Source organism: Ailuropoda melanoleuca, chromosome 18, assembly GCF_002007445.2.
Source record: "Ailuropoda melanoleuca isolate Jingjing chromosome 18, ASM200744v2, whole genome shotgun sequence".
Taxonomy (NCBI): Eukaryota; Metazoa; Chordata; class Mammalia; order Carnivora; family Ursidae; genus Ailuropoda; species Ailuropoda melanoleuca.
The window spans coordinates 19,678,974-19,696,639 of NC_048235.1; the positions used below are offsets into that span (position 1 = coordinate 19,678,974).

Here is a 17,666-nt window from a genome sequence, read left to right on the forward strand (position 1 = left end):
CAGCAGGGTGCTGTTCCCCAAACCATGCTGTTATCTATGGGGTTCTTTATGAAGTAAATCTAGGACCTCAGGGGGTGACCGAAGGATCAAGGAATATTGACTCTGATGAAATCTTGTTTCCTGAAGTCCTTGTCACAATTCCAAGGAGATAGTTCTAGAAAACTTGCTCTCTAGTCTAGAAACTAGGATCATTTTCCATGTGATTGGAATGTATATGAGTTTATTAATGCTTGTTTTGTCTCCTGATCTTTTTTTTTTCTTTTCCTGAACAACAAACATTTGAAAAGACTTACCAAATCCAGGAACTATACACTATAAACTCTCTAAAGGCAAGGTTCTAAAGAACTCCTCCAAAAACCCTGTGAATGATATTGTTTAATACCTCTATTTTAAAGAGGAGGAAACTGATGCTTGTAGAGATAGTGTCTCCATTTATTTATTTATTTAAGATTTTATTTATTTATTTGAGATAGAGAGTGAGCATACTAGCGGGTGATGGGAGAAAGCAGCAGACTCCCCGCGGAACAGGGAGCCCAATGTGGGGCTTGATCCCAGGACCCTGAGATCATGACCTGACCCAAAGGCAGATGCTCGAGTGCCTGAGCCACCCAGGCGCACCATATTCTTATTTAGAGTTTAAAATTATCATCATCAAGAGTTTAGAGATAGGGGCGCCTGGGTGGCACAGCGGTTAAGCGTCTGCCTTCGGCTCAGGGCGTGGTCCCGGCGTTATGGGATCGAGCCCCACATCAGGCTCCTCCGCCATGAGCCTGCTTCTTCCTCTCCCACTCCCCCTGCTTGTGTTCCCTCTCTCACTGGCTATCTCTATCTCTGTCGAATAAATAAATAAAATCTTAAAAAAAAAAGAGTTTAGAAATAGACTGTACAACAGAATTTTTTTTTCCCCATTAGGTTACTTCAAAATACTGCATTGGATGTGAACAATTTTAAATATACATATATCATTGTTATTATAAAAGGAGTCAGGATCTTGAGGTAAATTTCACTTTTGTTTTCTCTTTCTTCACTCTTGTCCTAGCAAATATATCCAGTGAACATTTTGGAAACCAAATTTATAAAATTTGCTTCATCAGTAAACTTCCCAGAGAAGAGTTGAGAGCAATTTTTTGTTCCAATAATGATAAAAATTTAGGCAGGAAGGAGTTAGGAGGTCGAGATTTGTTGCCTACTCATGACTCTGAAATCTAATTAGTATTAATTCTAAAAATGATCTTATTTCCCGCTCCCAGTCCATGCCCATCCATTAGGAGAACCATTTGCCAAAACTTAGGGAGATCCAGCCCATGAGTATTATCATTTCTTTTAGATATAGCTGCATGTTGCTTGGCGGAAAATGCCTTTCAGTGAGATGAAAAGGTTTTGATTCTATTCTACTTACTGAAGTGTACCATAATGACAAATCTAGTGATTGGGAAACAGCCTTGCTCCTTTGTTCGAGTCTATATGCCCATTTCATAGGCTGGTATGCACCATACAATGGACTACCATATACTGGGAGAGACCTGGGCTTTCTTCCTACCCTGAAGGGCCACTGAGGCCAAAGTTTTCATTCAGAATAACTAAGTTGTTGTTAATTCACCTTGAAAAGTAACCCTTATTTCAAATGCTGCCATATCTTCTGTTGAATTCAATAACACTTATTTTTCATTTTCTTCTTCATTCATATAATTTAAAATATGTCTTTATTTTAATGGAATGTCAGTTGGAGTTCAGCATTCTGTAGACAAGAAATATGGACCCATTATCTGACATCATTTAATGTAAAAAATATATCCATTTGCTTAGATTTACTCATTCTTTTATTATTATTACCATTATTGAAGTAAAATTAGTATATGACATTATATAAGTTTCAGGTGTATATATAATTCAACATCTGTATATGCTACAAAGTGGTACCAAATCTAGTTACTGTCCAACACCATACAGTTCACCCTCTTGCCCATTATGCCAACCCCTAAACTCCCTTCCTTGTTGTAAATATTAATTTGTTTTATGTATCTATGAGTTTGCTTTTTTATTGCTTTGTTTGTTTGTTCTTTAGATTTCATATAAGAGTGAAATCATATGGTTTTTGTCTTTCTTCATCTGACTTATTTCACTTAGCATAATACTCTCAAGATCTATTCATGTTGCCACAAGTGATAAGATTTCATTCTTCTTTATGGCTGAGTAGTATGCCTATATATTATATATATATATATATATATATATATATCATCTTCTTTATTCATTTGTCCATTGATGGACACTAAGATTGTTTTAATTTCTTAGCTGTTGTAAATAATGCTGCAATGAACATGGGGGTGCATATATATTTTTAGATTAGTGTTCTTGTATTCTTTGAATAAATACCCACAAGTGGAATTGCTAGGTCATATGGTAGATCTATTTTTAATTTTTAATACAATTTTCCATAGTGGTTACACCAATTCACCTTTCCACCAACAGTATATGAATGTTCCTTTTTTCTTCATCCTCTCCAACATGTGTTATTACTTGCGCTTTCATAGTAACCATTCTGACAGGTGTAATATGGTATATCATTGTGTTTTTGGTTTGCATTTCCATAATAGTGTTGTTAAACATCTTTTCATGTGTCTGTTGGCCATCAGTATGTCTTCTTTGGAAAAAAGTATTTTAAGATCCTCTTCCCTTTTTCTAAATGGGTTGTTTGTTTTGTTTATTTTTGAGCCACATGAGTTATTTATATGTTTTGGATATTAACCCCTTATCCAATATATGATTTGCAAATATTTTCTTCCATTCAGTAGGTTGCCTTTTCATTTTGTTAATGGCTTCCTTTGCTGTGCAGAAGGTTTTAGTGGATAAGTTTGATAGAGTCACACTTATTTATTTTTTAGTTTTGTTTTCCTTGCCTTTAGAACCAGATCCACAAACACAACACTAACACTAAAATCAGGATGCTTATCCTTTTCTTTTCTCTTAGGAATATTATGGTTTCAGGTCTTACATACAAGTCTTTAATCCATTTTGAGTTAATTTTTGTGTTTGGTGTAAGATAGTAGTCTAGCTTTATTCTTTTGAATGTGGCTGTCCAGTTTCCCAGCACCATTTATTGAAGAGCCTTTCCTTTTTCCATTATATGTTCTTGGCTCCTTTGTCATAAATTAATTGTCCACATATGTGCAGATTTATTACTGGGCTCTCACTTCTGTTCAGTTGATCTCTGTATGTGTTTTTATGCCAATGCCATACTGGTTTTATTACAATAGCTGTGTAGTATAGTTTGAAATCAAGGAATGTGAGATCTCTAACTTTCTTCTTTCTCAGGATTGCTTTCGCTATTTGGGATCTTATCTGATTCCATGCAAATTTTAGAATTCTTTATTCTAGCTCTGTGGAAAATGCCATTGGGATTTGTGTAGGTATTGCATTGAATCTGTAGTTGGGTAGTATGGACATTTTAACAGTATTAAATTTTCCAAGCTATGAGCATGGAATATCTTTCCAGTTGTTTGTGTATTCTTAAATTTCTTTCATCAGTGTCATAGTTTTCAGGGCTACTCTCTTCTGGCCTGCAAAGTTTCTGTGAAAAATCTGCTGTTAAGTCTCATGAGGTTTCCCTTGTATGTAACAAATTATTTTTTCTCTTACTACTTTTAAGATTCTCTCTTTATCTTTGACATTTACCATTTTAATTATAATGTATCTTGGCATGGATCTCTGTAGTTCATCTTATTTGGAACTTTATGGGCTTCCTAAACCTGGATCTGTTTCCTCCTCAGATCAGGAAAATTTTCTGCCATTGTTTTTTCAACTATGTTTTCTGGCCCTTTATCTTCTTCTGCGACCCCTATTATGTGAATGTTTTCTGTTGATGTTGTTCCAAAGGTCCCTTAAGATATACTCACTTCTTAAAATTATTTTTTTCTTTTTTGCTGTTTTGTTTGGGTAAATTCCATTGTTTTGTCTTCCAACTCACTGATCCTTTCTTCTGCTTCATCCAGTTTGCTGTTGAGCCCCCATTAGTGTACCTTCCAGTTCAGTTATTATATTCTTGAAGTCTGTAACTTCTGTTTGGTACTTTCTTATATTTTCTGTCTCTTTGTTGAAGTTATCACTTCTCCAAAATTCAGTAAGCATCTTGATAACAATTACTTTGAACTCTTTATCAGGTATATTGTTTATCTCTGTTTCATTTAGGTCTTTTTATGAGGTTTTGTCTTATTCTTTCATTTGGAATATGTTGCTCTGTCTCCTCATTTTGCCTGACTCTCTGTGTGTTGATTTCTATGCATTAGGCAAATCAGCTAACTCTCCCAGTCTTGAAGGAGTGCCCTGTGTAGGAGATGTCTCATGGGGCTCGAAGCGCTATGTCTTAGACAATCAACAGTGCTCCCTTTGTGATTTGCACATGCCTGTCTTCTTTGATGAGATTGTGGCTGCAGTGTGGGTTCAGGATAGGCTCTCATCTGGGCCTGCTGTGGTGTATGACTGCAACATGCAGGAGGTCAGGGCTCTTGCCTAACCTGGCTGATGCATGGCTGTGGCTCAGAGGTGGGCAGAGCCTTCGGTGGGGCATGCCTTCTGGCACTAACAAATTAGAGTTCCAAAATGGCACCTGCCAGCACCAGCATGAGCACATTAGAATGCGATTGCAAAAATGGCTCCCTCCACTGTCTCTGTGTCCGCGGAGAGCATCCCAACAAATTTCTGCCTCTCCAGCAGATCCTTTAAAACTAGTAAGTGGATCTCTTTCACATATGGTCTAGGCACTTTTCAAAATGGTGTTTTGGCACTAGGTGCCGGGGCAAGAGAATCCTTGTGCAAGCCCTTTAAGAGCAGGTTCTCTGAGGTGTCTGTGTGGCTCAGTCAGTTAAACATCCAACTCTTGATTTTGGCTGAGGTCATGATCTCAGAGTTGTGAGATAGAGCCCCGTGTTGGTCTCTGTGCTGGGCATGGAGCCTACTTAAGAATCTTTCTCTCCCTCTGCCCTACCCTCTCTCACCCCCCATGCTAAAAAATGAAAAATAAAATAAAATTTTAAAAAGAGAGCAGGTTCTCCATTCCCTACAGTTCCATGGTTTTACTGGACATAACCTCCATTGGCTTTCAAAGCCAAGCATTTTGGGGGCTCATCTCTTCTGTGTAGGATCTGGGGGTTGAGGTACCTAATACAGAGCAAAGACTCCCTCTTCTCAAGGAAAAGTTCTGTATGTTTGAGATCCCTCCTGATTGTGGATTGCTACACCTGTGTTGGTATTCGTTTGCTTATTTTGCAAGATTATGTCTCTGTCTCTCCTACCCGCTTTGATACTGCCCTTTTATCCTTTGTTGTGGAGGCTCTGTTTATCTGGTTTTGAGGTCTTTTGACAGAGAAAATTATTCTATATGTAGCTATAAATTTCTTGTGTTCATGGGAAGAGGTGAACTTAGGATCTTCCTATGCTACCATCTTGAACCTCATTCCCATGACACTGCTACTCATTTATTCTTAACATTAACTATATTTTATTAAAGCTAAAAATTTGAATGAATACTAAATTTTGAATCAGTTGAGGAAATAATAGAAAGTAAAATTATGCTGCAAATTTCCATTTTAATAAAACTATGAAGGAGGAAATCCAGATTCTTCTACTATCTTGGATTAATTCATTTTTCAAATCAATTTCTCTCAATTACCAATTGCTTGTTCTTGATGATAATGGGAAGGGAATGTATAAAGTATATAATCCCATGCAAGATTGTCACTTCCTATGAACATGAAATAAAATTACATTATGATTCACTTTTGATTCTTTATACTCAGATCATCACATTAATGGTTTGCATGCGGAATCAATCAAACAGCAAATAGGCACTCTAATAACTATGTGAGGATAGATTTTGGTCTAAATAACAGAATTTATGAACGTTTTGAAAGGTTTTTCTAGATTTTTCTTTACAGAAACTTTCACAAAAATGATAAAAGCAGACAATAAAATGGGAAGGGAACCATTCAACAAAAGTGAGGCAGGATTGTGCAATAACGAAATTTTTAAAAGGGAATTATTAATGGGTTAAGGACTTGGCTCTAAAGAGCAGGCTTCAACTATATTTAAATACAAAGCAAGGAATAAAAAATATTAACAACTGCCTATCCTCCTTACCCTACCTCAGTTTCCTTCATTGTCTGCTGATTTATTTATGGGTTCCACAAGAGGCCCTGCTTTGGGTTTAAACCATCCATGCCTCCCCCAGCACTTCAGCCAGAGGCAGTTGGGGGTTCTGTCTCAGAAATCATTGTCTTGTGCTTCTTTGTGTCTAATGTCTGAAACTTGTTTTCTTTTTTCTTTTTTTCTCTTATTTATTTTTTAAAGAGAGAGAATGTGCACAAGTAGGAATAGGGAGGAGCATAAAGAGAGGAAGAGAGAGAATCTTAAGCAGGCCCCACACCCAGTATGGAGCCTGACCCTGAGATCATGACCTGAGCCAAAATCAAATGTCTGATGCTTAACCATCTGAGCCAGCCAGGCACTCCTGAAAATTGTTTTCATGTATTTTATCTAGTTTTATGGTTGTTTGGGGCAAAAAGAAAAATCTATTCCCTGTTACTTCATCATGCCTGGAAGCAGAATTTCTATTTACTTTTCATCTTAAAAAAAGAAACCAAAACAAGAGAAAATTAAAATCTCCATTTGTATTTTATATTCATATTGAAGCCAGCAGTTTCATTTGGTTCTTGTGTTAAATGCTGTATCAGGACTTATCTTAAGATAAAAGTTTAAGTTCCTTAATGCAGGGAGGTTGGTGGTAGAATCATTTCCTTTTCAGAGTATTGAAATTAACATAACATTCTAATTAAGCATATCTGGAGTTCTATTATGTAGTTTTAACTAAGTGAATAATCAAGTGTTCTAAAAAATTCACCAAGACAAACATATTTTGAAGATAATTGAAAACCAGAGACTCATAAGAAAATTGTTTAGTTGTCACGTCTACTCTAAGAATAGGCTCTTCATCCACCACATTATGAGGCAAAAACTTTGAAGACCTAATTGAATATGAGCAGTTATAAAAAATTTATTGAGTATTCTGAAATAGAAAGTTCTATTTGTTATTGTGAAAAATAAATAAATAAAAATATTGCATTGTGAATGGATTATGTGTTTGAGATATTAGTGAATAATACACTGAAAACTGTATGGTTAGCAAGACAATTAGAATACAACAAAAAGACTAATAAAACAGAACAAAAGCTCAGAAGCAGACTCATACAGAAGGTCCTTTGATTTGTGACATAGTTTTCACCGAAGTGCTGTTGGGAAGGGAATGCCTTTTAAATAAGTGGTGTTAGGTTAATTAAATATCTACACAGAAAAGACCAAACCAAATTTTTATTACACAAAACATAAAAACCAGTTCAAGCTGTCTTGTAGATCTAATGTTTAAGTGAAATAATAAAGCTTTAGAGGAAAACATAAGAGAATACCCTCAAAACCTTGATGTAGGCAAAGATTTCTTCAAAAGGGATAAAGCTGAAGAGAGCTGAGAAAAAGAAAAAGTCTTTCTATCCTGAAAGAAGGTATTTGCTATATATATTTGGCAAAGGACTCATAAAACTACAGAAAAATCTCCTGTAAATCAAAAAGACAAAATACCAATCCATAAAAAAATAGACAAAAACTCAAACAGCATTTCACAGATGAGGATACCCAAAAGCTGATACACATATAAAATGTCACTCAAATTCATTAATCATCAGAGAAAGGCAAATTAAATTCATGCATGTAACAGAATGGCTAAAATGGTAAAGGCAGAAAATACCAAATTAATAAGAATGAGGAGCACCTGATAGTGTAAATCGGTAAAAATTCTTTGAAAGATTGCTTATCATTATTTGCTAAACGTGAATATTTGCATTCTCTATTTATAAATTCCATTCTTTCATATTCACTTAAAAAATGTTAACATTAGTGTATACTTTTATTTAGTGGGAACAAACCAAAACATATATACAGTAATGTTCATAGCAACATTATTTATATTAACTCAGTATGAAAAACCACCTAAAAGTCAATTTATAGTAAAATGGACAAATAAGTTTTTACTCATACAATAGAATACTATACATCAGTTAGAACAAATGAACTACAGTATTGTGCCTCAATAATTCATAAGCATAATAATGTATGAAAAAATCAAGCGTAAAAAAATGCATGATTACATTTATAAAATATTCAAAAACTAGCAAAACTGATATATGGTGTTAGAAGTCAGGATTATGGAAATCATTTTCCCCTAATATTTGCTAAATTCATTATACAAAAAAATACATTTACCTTTGATACACAATTTATAAACAGATTCAAATGATCTTATCACTAAATGCTGCAGCTAGTTTTTAATTAAAGATTCAGATTATTCATGAAGACCTTATTTGACAGAAATTTAAGGATAATTTTAATAATGTCATGAATATATAATCTATATGCCTCAGTAAGAGGGCCAATAAATACATCTACAATAAAAATACATAAAATAAAATTCTTAACTTTGGATTCTATTCATTCTTTTGAAAGCTTTTGATCCATTTTATATTTCCTTGTTCTCTTCAAGCCAAGATTTGAGGACTTTTTAAAGTACCTTGAATGATAAAACAGTAACTACAGACCACTTAGCTATTTCAAAAGTACATAAAGTAGAGGAGTCTCTGGGCGGCTCAGTAGATTGTCTGCCTTCAGCTCAGGTCATGATCTCAGGGTCCTGGGATTGAGCCTCGTGTGGGACTCCTTGCTCAGCGGGGAGCCTGCTTCTCCCTCTGCCTGCCGCTCTCCCTGCTCATGCTCTCTCTCTCTCTCTCTGACAAATAAATAAGTAAAATCTTTAAAAAATAAAATAACAAAGGCAATCTTTCCATAGGTGAAGCGTTAGAGGTCCTTCTTGGGTACAACCAAGAAAAGGTCACCATGAAACAGAGGCATCTGAGCTGACATCAAAAAATGAGTTCCATTACAATGTGAGCTTGAAACAAATATTTTAAGAGAAATCCATATTTTTTAAAGATTTTATTTATTTATTTGACAGAGAGAGACAGCCAGTGAGAGAGAGAGAACACAAGCAGGGGGAGTGGGAGAGGAAGATGCAGGCTCCTAGCAGAGGAGCCCGATGTGGGGCTGGATCCCAGGACGCTGGGATCACACCCTGAGCCGAAGGCAGACGCTTAACGACTGTGCCACCCAGGAGCACCAAGAGAAATACATAATATTTTTAAAAATATCACAAATGTATTCATTAGAATAGGAATGTATAGGAAACAAAATTTTTTAAACTTCTGTTCTAGGTTTCCCCAAAATGAAATTTTTAGTTGTTTGCAAGGAAAGGATGAGAAAGAGAAAAGGCAAAAGTGGTTGTGTGTTTTCTCGCATGGATTTCAAAAATAAAAATCTGACCCCTTAACATATGCAGATTACAGCCTACATTTAGTCAGATCATAGGCAAACACAGAGTGAACAAGAAAGGGACCAAACACCACTGATATCCCCACGTTTCTGGAGAAGATCTAGATGCCAATGACAGGTTTGGTACTCCGAGAGCTCTGATTTCTTGAGCAAATCGCCTGCTGCTAGTTCTGTTTTGAGACACAGAACGTAGTACAGCCTGTCATTACCATTTACTTTGGATAGTGCGTGAGCAAAGGGGAAGGATCAAAGATGTGGGAGGTATAGCACTCTGTTGTGTCCCAGAGAAAATGCCTCCCTAGCTCAGCAAGTGAAGAGCCAGTTGACCCAGGCCAGGTAAAAATGCATGGAGGATTGGAAACAGTGGGAGGGGAGGCCACAGTGGGAGCTGTCTGGTGAGGAAAGGTTTGTTTTGGTAAATGGTTTGTGGTCATTTTTTTTAATGATTTTATTTATTTATCAGAGAGAGAACACAAGGGGGGGCGGGGGAGAGGGAGAAGCAGACTCCCCACTGATCAGGGAGCCCAATACGGGGCTTGATCCCAGCACCCTGGGATCATGACCTGAGCCGACAGCAGATGCTTAACTGACTGAGCCACCCAGGTGCCCCGGTTTGTGGTCATTCTTATTACTCTTTATTTTCAGCTTTACCGCAGGCAGAGGAATGAAATATGCACCTCTACTTTATTTTAGTTGTCTCTCCTTCCTGCCTCCAAGAGAAAACCTGATACAAAGGCTCATCTGTAGGTCGTTTCATTTTTATTATTGTTTTTGTTTTTAGCTAATCCAAGGGTGAGATCGAGAAAAGGGAAAAAAAGAAAGAGGAAAAAAAACAGTACAAGGATATTTTATTAAGTTTAGCCGATGTTACAGGTGACTTGAGCTCAAGGCCAGAGGTAAAGAAACTTAATTAAATGTGTCTCAGGATGCTGTCTTTGGAGAAAGTTCTGTCTAAGGAGAAAGGAATAAAAGCATTTATCCACCATTTCTGTCCACCATTGGTCGGGGATAACTCTACTTTTTTAAACAGTGACCCCCCAAGGTTCCAGGTCACCCTTTTAAGAGTGACACCGTTGGGAGAACCAGGGAGGTACAGTAGGTTAAGTATCCGACCCTGGTTTCATCTGGGGTTGTGATCTCTGGGTTCTGTCTTGGAGCCCTATCTCAGGCTCCGGGCTGAACACAGAATCTGCTTAAGACTCTCTCTCCTTCTCCGTCTGCCCCTCCCCCCGCCTCTCTCTCTCAAATAAATAAATCAATCTTAAAAAAAAAAAAAGAAAAAAAAGAGTGACACCATCAACAAAACCTTAGAGTCGGGAGCAAGAAATACAGGAGGGCTTTGGGCAAATCTGGGTGTTGCCCAGATTCTGGGTGAAGCCTGAAGCCTGCTGTGAACTAGATTCTCAAGTAGCAGCCAGAGCAAAGTCAGGGCCCAGACTGAATGGTACACAAGAGGTATCTACTGGAAGTTTCAATTGTTGTACAATGAAGCATTACTTTCAATAGGTACATCTCCAGTTCAGAGAAGCCTGCTAGAATATTGTTTGAACTTAATATTATTTTGTCAGTGTGCTCATTAAGGTGGAGGAAGCAATGAAAGAGAAATAAGCTCTGTTTCCACCTCATAGTTTTCCACAGCTATGCCTTGCTATTTTTGAGAATGATTTTCTAGACCAATTTGAGTGTCCCAGGTGGGATTTAGAATCAGGGTAAATCTTGAATAAATCAGATGGTGACACACATCTCAGTTTTACTTTACATTTAGACAACATAATGCCCATACAAATGTCTAGAAATTATAATAAATTTCAAAACAGAAATTAAGCCAGATATAATTTTAAAAGCCTAAGATTTAGTCTATCAAAATACATTTTCAAATTTTAATAGGGATATAGTGAATGTGCAGTGAACCAGAGAATTGGATTGAAGAAATGATAAAAAGTTTTAGGGCAATATCAATGATTGAGTAAAGTGTAGAAAGAATAGCTAACATACAGCAAATTGTTTGGATTATAACAAAAATTCATTGAGAATTAATACGGCTGAGAAGTAAATGTTCATTAGAACTATATAAAGCTAAATTTGAAATCATGTTCTTACTTAAATTGAATGTTATCCTAGGAAAATGATTGTTTGCTTTCTGATGGATCAGTGATGCTGAATGGTACACACTTATTTGTAAAAATGGACACATGCTAGAGATATTGGCTCATTGTAAGAAATGTGATGCACTGTCTTTAATTCAGCAAAGCTAATAATGATATGACCTTGAGGATAAAATGGAGGTTAGAATTTCCTTTCTCTGAAGAGGTACAATATATTTCAAGGGTTTTAGTATTGTGTCATTATATTTATTATTTTTTAAAGATTTTATTTATTTATTTGAGAGAGAGAGCACGAGCAGAGGGGAGGGGCAGAAAGAGAGGGTAGACTCCATGCTGAGCAGGGAGCCTGACATGGGGCTCCATCCCAGGACCCTGAGATTATGACCTGACCTGAAGGCAAATGCTTAACCAACTGAGCCACCCAGACTCCCCTGTATCATTATATCTAAAAATCACATTCTCCAACTAAAAAGATAATTAAAAAAATATTAAAAACTGCATCCTGCCCCAAAAAACTTGAAAACTGAAAGAAGCAATCTATTATTTCTTTCTATAAAATTGTAAGAATGCAAACTCTAGAAATAAAAAAAATGTAAAAGATGCTTCATTTATATAAAGTTCAAGATATTGTAAAATTAATCTGTGCTTGCCGAAGTCAGGAACTTCAGTGGGGGAGGGGAATACTGACTGGAAAGAGGGAGGAGGCAGCCAAAAATCTTCCTTATCCCAATCTAAGTGATGTGTTAGGAAGTGTACATGTGCGACAATTCACTGAGTTGTATGATTAAGATTACTGCATTTTAAGTATGTTATATTTAAAGAATAATAACTGAGGTAAGACCCGTGCTATTCTTGCAGGCAGTGTTACTATCTAACCATGTTTTTCATACAAATTAAGTGAAATATTTATTAAATTTAACAGTTTAGAAAAGAGAATACAAAAGCAAACCGCAAAGGTGAGAGAAAATAATAAAGGTAAAAGCACGTGTCAAGATATCAAAATAAGGCAGGATTTTGTCTTTGAAAAGCGGGCTTGGTGCATTTTGCCATTCAAAAGCTTTTCTTCCTTTTCTTGGTGACAACATTTTATTTTGTATTTTCTCTCATTCCATGAAATGTTGGTGCAACTTATTTACCAAATTGCCGTATTATTTTCTAACCAGATATCCAGTACTTCTGATCTGTTTCTGATGGTTTAAAATAAGTTCTCTACTGATTTTCCTTTGAATAAGTAAAGCTTACATCTTCTCCCCTTGAGTGCTGCCCCTACAGACTCATTTTCAGTGTATAGAATAGAGCAAATGTGATAGTGTGGATTTGGGTGGTAGGTTGTAAAATGTGCTGTGACTTTCTGCTCGCTGTCTCTTCTTGCAACACTACATCTAGGCGAAGTCAGTGGCCATATCATGAGGACACTCATCTGTGGAACTGAGGGGTCCAGGCAACCATCTTCAATGGAGACAAATCTAAAAATATTCAACATTTGCTGCACGTGGATGTTACGCTTCCCTTGGCATTATAACTGCTGGCAGTCATGACTGTCCTCCTCAAACTCAGTACTACCATTCCTACCAAGCAGACACAGAGCTTCACTACCTATGCTGACAGCCAGCCTGGTGTGCTCATTAGGGTTTATGGAAGTGCACGTGCCATGACCAAGGGTACCAGCAGCCTGTTTGGCAAGTTTGAACACACAGACACACCTCCTGCACCCCATAGGGTTCTTCAGATGGAAGTCACTTTTGATATTGATGACAGCAGCATTCCTGATGTCTCTGCCTTCCAAGAACTGGCTTGCATCCTCTGCATTCAACATGAAAGCAACTATTAAAAATGAAAAACCTCAAGGCAAGATCTACTTTGAAGACAAACAAAAAGTTCTTGACAAGTGTAATGAAATCACCAAATGGCTTAATAAGAATCAGACTACAGAGAAGAAAGAATATGAACATCAGCAGAAAGTCTGCAGCCCCAACACTACCAACCTATCCTAGAGTGTAGGAGGCATGTCAGGAGGAAGGCTGGGGCTTCCCTGGCGGTGGAGCTCCTCGAAATGATGGTGTCTCCCTTAGGCCCTTCATCGAAGAGATAGATTCAGCCAACCTAAGCATAGGTTTCCCATTGTTCCACACAAAATATTGAAGGACCCAAATGTGTAGCAAATTCCATGGTAATTTTACAGTTGAGCTGCTGTAGTAAATAACTGGGCATTCTTGATACTTGATTATGGAATATGTACACAGGGAAAGGAAACATTGCAACTTACAAGTACTGTATCATGTGGGAAGTGCAGTGTTTTAATAAAACTGTATTTAAAATTGGCAAAACCAAACAGACAAACAACAAGCCATGTGGGTGAGCTTGGAGACACATCCTCCAGCCCAGGTCAGCCCACAGGAAATGGCAGGCACAGGCAACATCTTGACTACAGCCCAGTTTTCTGACCGATAGAAACTGTGAGATAATAAACATTGGTTTGGTTTTGTTATGTTTTCAAAATTTCATTTATTTATTTGAGAAAGAGAGATAGCAAGAGAGAGCACGAGGAGAGGGGAGAAGCAGGCTCCTCACCTAGCAGGGAGCCAGATGTGAGGCTTGATCCCAGAACCCTGGAATCATGACATGAGCCTAAGGCAGATGCTTAACCGACCGAGCCACCCTGACATCCCTAAACATTGGTTTTAAGTGACTAAGTTTGGAGGTAATTTGTTGTAGAGCAATAATAATTAATATAAAACTATATTGATAAGACTCTCTTTTTCATTATTGAGTGACACGGGATGAAAAAAAAGTTGGAGCTCATCCACAGGGAAGGAACCTGAAATTCGAAATGCCCTTTGATTTCTGTTATCCACACTATGGCACTGATCCATGTCCTTCTGGAAGTCTTGTCTAACTTTTCATTTGAGCTACTCCATATTTTTCCAAAGAATTCCTTTGCACTTTATCCAGAACATATTTCTGGCATATTCAGAACAATATCCAGAACTACCAAATGTTACTAACTGATAGCTTTAAAATAGATTAACAGTTTTTCTAAGCAAAAGAAAGAGAGAAATCAAGTAATATCAGAAATGAGAATTTATAACAATAAAAAAGAAATTTTATAAACTATAAGTAAGTACAAAGCTCATGCTAAAATATTCGAATAAACTGTATGGATGAATATCTGGAACAAATAAATCAATCAGAAGGCTTCAGAAAGAATTAAACATCTCAATGGACAAATAACTGGCCTGCAAGGTCAGATAATTTTATTGCTAAGTTATTTTAAGTTTAATATTTTTCTAAAAATTCTGGCTGATTCCATAGACTACAATGTATTTAATAAGGTATAACAATTGGAAAATTGGAGGAAAAAATGTTCAACTTACTGTATAACAATCTAAAAATCCCAAGAGAATATTAAAGCCCAAAGAATTTAAATAGGAGATATACACAAACACACAACATACACACAAACACACCTATGTGTGAATGCTTGTGTTTTACTCAAATCTTTCCTATAATGCAGCAGAAAACTCAAAGCAAAACAGAACCTTACTTTCAAATTTTAAAATATGTTAGATAAAGCCAAAAGAAGAAGAAGAATGCACAGAACCTCTTCAAATAGAACTACAAACTTTACAAATTTATAAAATAGCATGTAACTAAAAGGAGAGGCATTCATTATTTTACAATTAGAAATCGGCATTATGAAGGTAAGACCCAGGAAGTCAGGGACTATGTCTGCCTTACTCATTTGCTATTTAACTAGGGTTTAACATTATGCTCAGTATGTACTGGAATTGGTATTCAATAAATAATTATTGAATGATGGGGTGCCTGGGTGGCTCAGTCGGTTAGGGTCTGACTCTTGGTTTCGGTTCGAGTCACGATCTCAGGGTTGTGAGATCGAGCCCTGAATCAGGCTCTGTGCTCAGTAGGGAATCTGCTTGAGATTCTCCGCACCCCCTCTCCGGCCCTCCCTGCTTCATGCTCTCGCGCTCTCTCTTGCTTTCTCTCTCAAATAAATAAATAAATGTTTAAAAAAATAAAAATAAAAGCCACATGATAATCTCAAAAAACCTGAAATTGCTTTTGATAAACTGGATATGAGAGAAAAACTTTATATAGAATAACCACAGTATGAAACTTTTAAGAATAACTTTTTAGTTTTGAATAGGTTTGAGAAATCTTCGCAAACCGAGGAAGAAAGAAAATGGCCATCTATTATGGCCTTTTGAATTGCTTCTTCTCGCCTCAGGTACCCACCATTCCTTGCTATGTAACAACCCAGTTAGCCTATGTTCCCGGCAGCCACAAGGGGGGGTTACTTGCCTCTTTGATCCAAGGTCCCAAATGGGCTGTACACTGCTTAGACACCAATTGCTGCTGCTTTATCTAGTCGTCCTGTAACTTGCCCCAAGTACCTTCCTGTTCCCTGCATTATTAACAATGAGCATCATTTAGGCTGCATCTACTGTTTGTATGAATAGTCTGTTTAATGTCTTTTGGGCTCTGAATTCTGTTTTCTCTTGTTCAAGGAGTTCTCTTAGATTTTGATCTTTTTAAAATTCTTAATTGCTTTTTGAGAGTGGGCATGTATTTGTCCTCCTCTGTTTTGGATTATTTGTATGGATTTGGTGAAGGAGGAAGAGATTTCAGCATATGATCAGTCTGCTGTCTTGAATTGGAGTTATTGTCTATGTTTCTTGAAAGAGATACACCTACAGGGATGCCTGGGTGGCTCCATCAGTTAGACATCTGACTTCGACTCAGGTCATGATCTCGGGGTCCTGGGACTGAGCTCCATGTGGGGCTCCCAGCTCAGCGGGAGGCTGCTTCTCCTTCTCCTTCTGCCCCTCCCTGTGATCATATGCACTCTCTCTTTCTTTCTCTCTCTCTTCCAAATAAATAAATAAAATATTGAAAAAGAAGAGAAAAAGAGAAAGAAAGAAAGAAAAGAAAAAAGGAAAGAAGGAAAGAAAGAAAGAAAGAAAGAAAGAAAGAAAGAAAGAAAGAAAGAAAGAAGAAAGGAAGAAAGAAAGAAAAGAAAGAAAAAAAAGAAAAGAAAGAAAGACATAAAACAAGACAAAAGGTATGGTAGCCTTGAGACTGCACGTCTCAGATCTCTGACTAACAATCAGAAGAGACTGGGGTATGAACTCCTTCTCTGAAATCCAGATGTTCATAGTGAGGCCATGCTTCTTCCAGGCTATCCCCAGCAGTGAGTGGGCCTGGCAGGGGTACCATGGCAGATCTTCCTGGGAGATACAGGACTCCTCTGACATACAAGGTTGGCTTCATGTTTGCACCAGCAGTCTTGTTGAACTTTCTTTAGAACATCACTGCAGTCTAAGATGCTTCCATTCAACCTTCCTTCTCTGTCTCCTTCTCTGGGATCCCTCACACAACTTCTCCTGGCTTTCCCTATTTTTTCTCACAGACATTGCCATAATACATTCCTTACAGGTTCTGTCCTGTTTTGATGTCTGCTTCTCAAGAATCTGGACTAACACACAAGTAAACAAACCATACACACACACACACACACACACACACACACACACACTCTCTCTCTCTCTCTCTCTCACACACACACACACACACACGTCTGTATGTATGTATGTGTGTTACATAGGATATATATATACACAGTTTTTCGTATCTGTATGAAAAAAATGAGAGGAAATCCAGGATGCAACTCAAGGGTCTATTGGACTCTGATTCTAGAAATAAGCCATCAAATTTGGTAATGAGTAGTGGGGATCAAAGGTTCATATAACTAGTGAGCTAGAGAAGCCAGTCTTCTCTACTGCATGAAACTGAAGGCTGAGGAAAAGCTCCTCTTATGTGCCGTAGATCTGAAAATGCCTGAAACCACTGCCCTGGCCCGTGACTGCATAGTGCTGTTAGCTGCAGTGGATGGAGAAAGACAGAATAGATACTTCAGGCAGGACCCAAGTGAAATCACATGCCAACAAAGTGTAGACAAGACAAGAAAGAAAGCCCAATGTCATCTTGGTCTGCTATAATAACAAAATACTGGATGACTTAAATGGCAAACATTTATTCTCACGGTTCTGGAGGCTGAAAGTCTGAGATCAGGCATCAGCATGGCGGGTTCTTGGTAAGGGCCTACTTCTGGCTTGC

General features: G+C 37.3%; 1 pseudogene; it reads left to right on the forward strand.

The window, feature by feature from the left end:
* The window catches only part of LOC109491101, a 29,432-nt pseudogene extending 15,759 nt beyond the window's left edge, over positions 1-13,673 (forward strand).
* Positions 13,674-17,666: the final 3,993 nt, after the last annotated feature.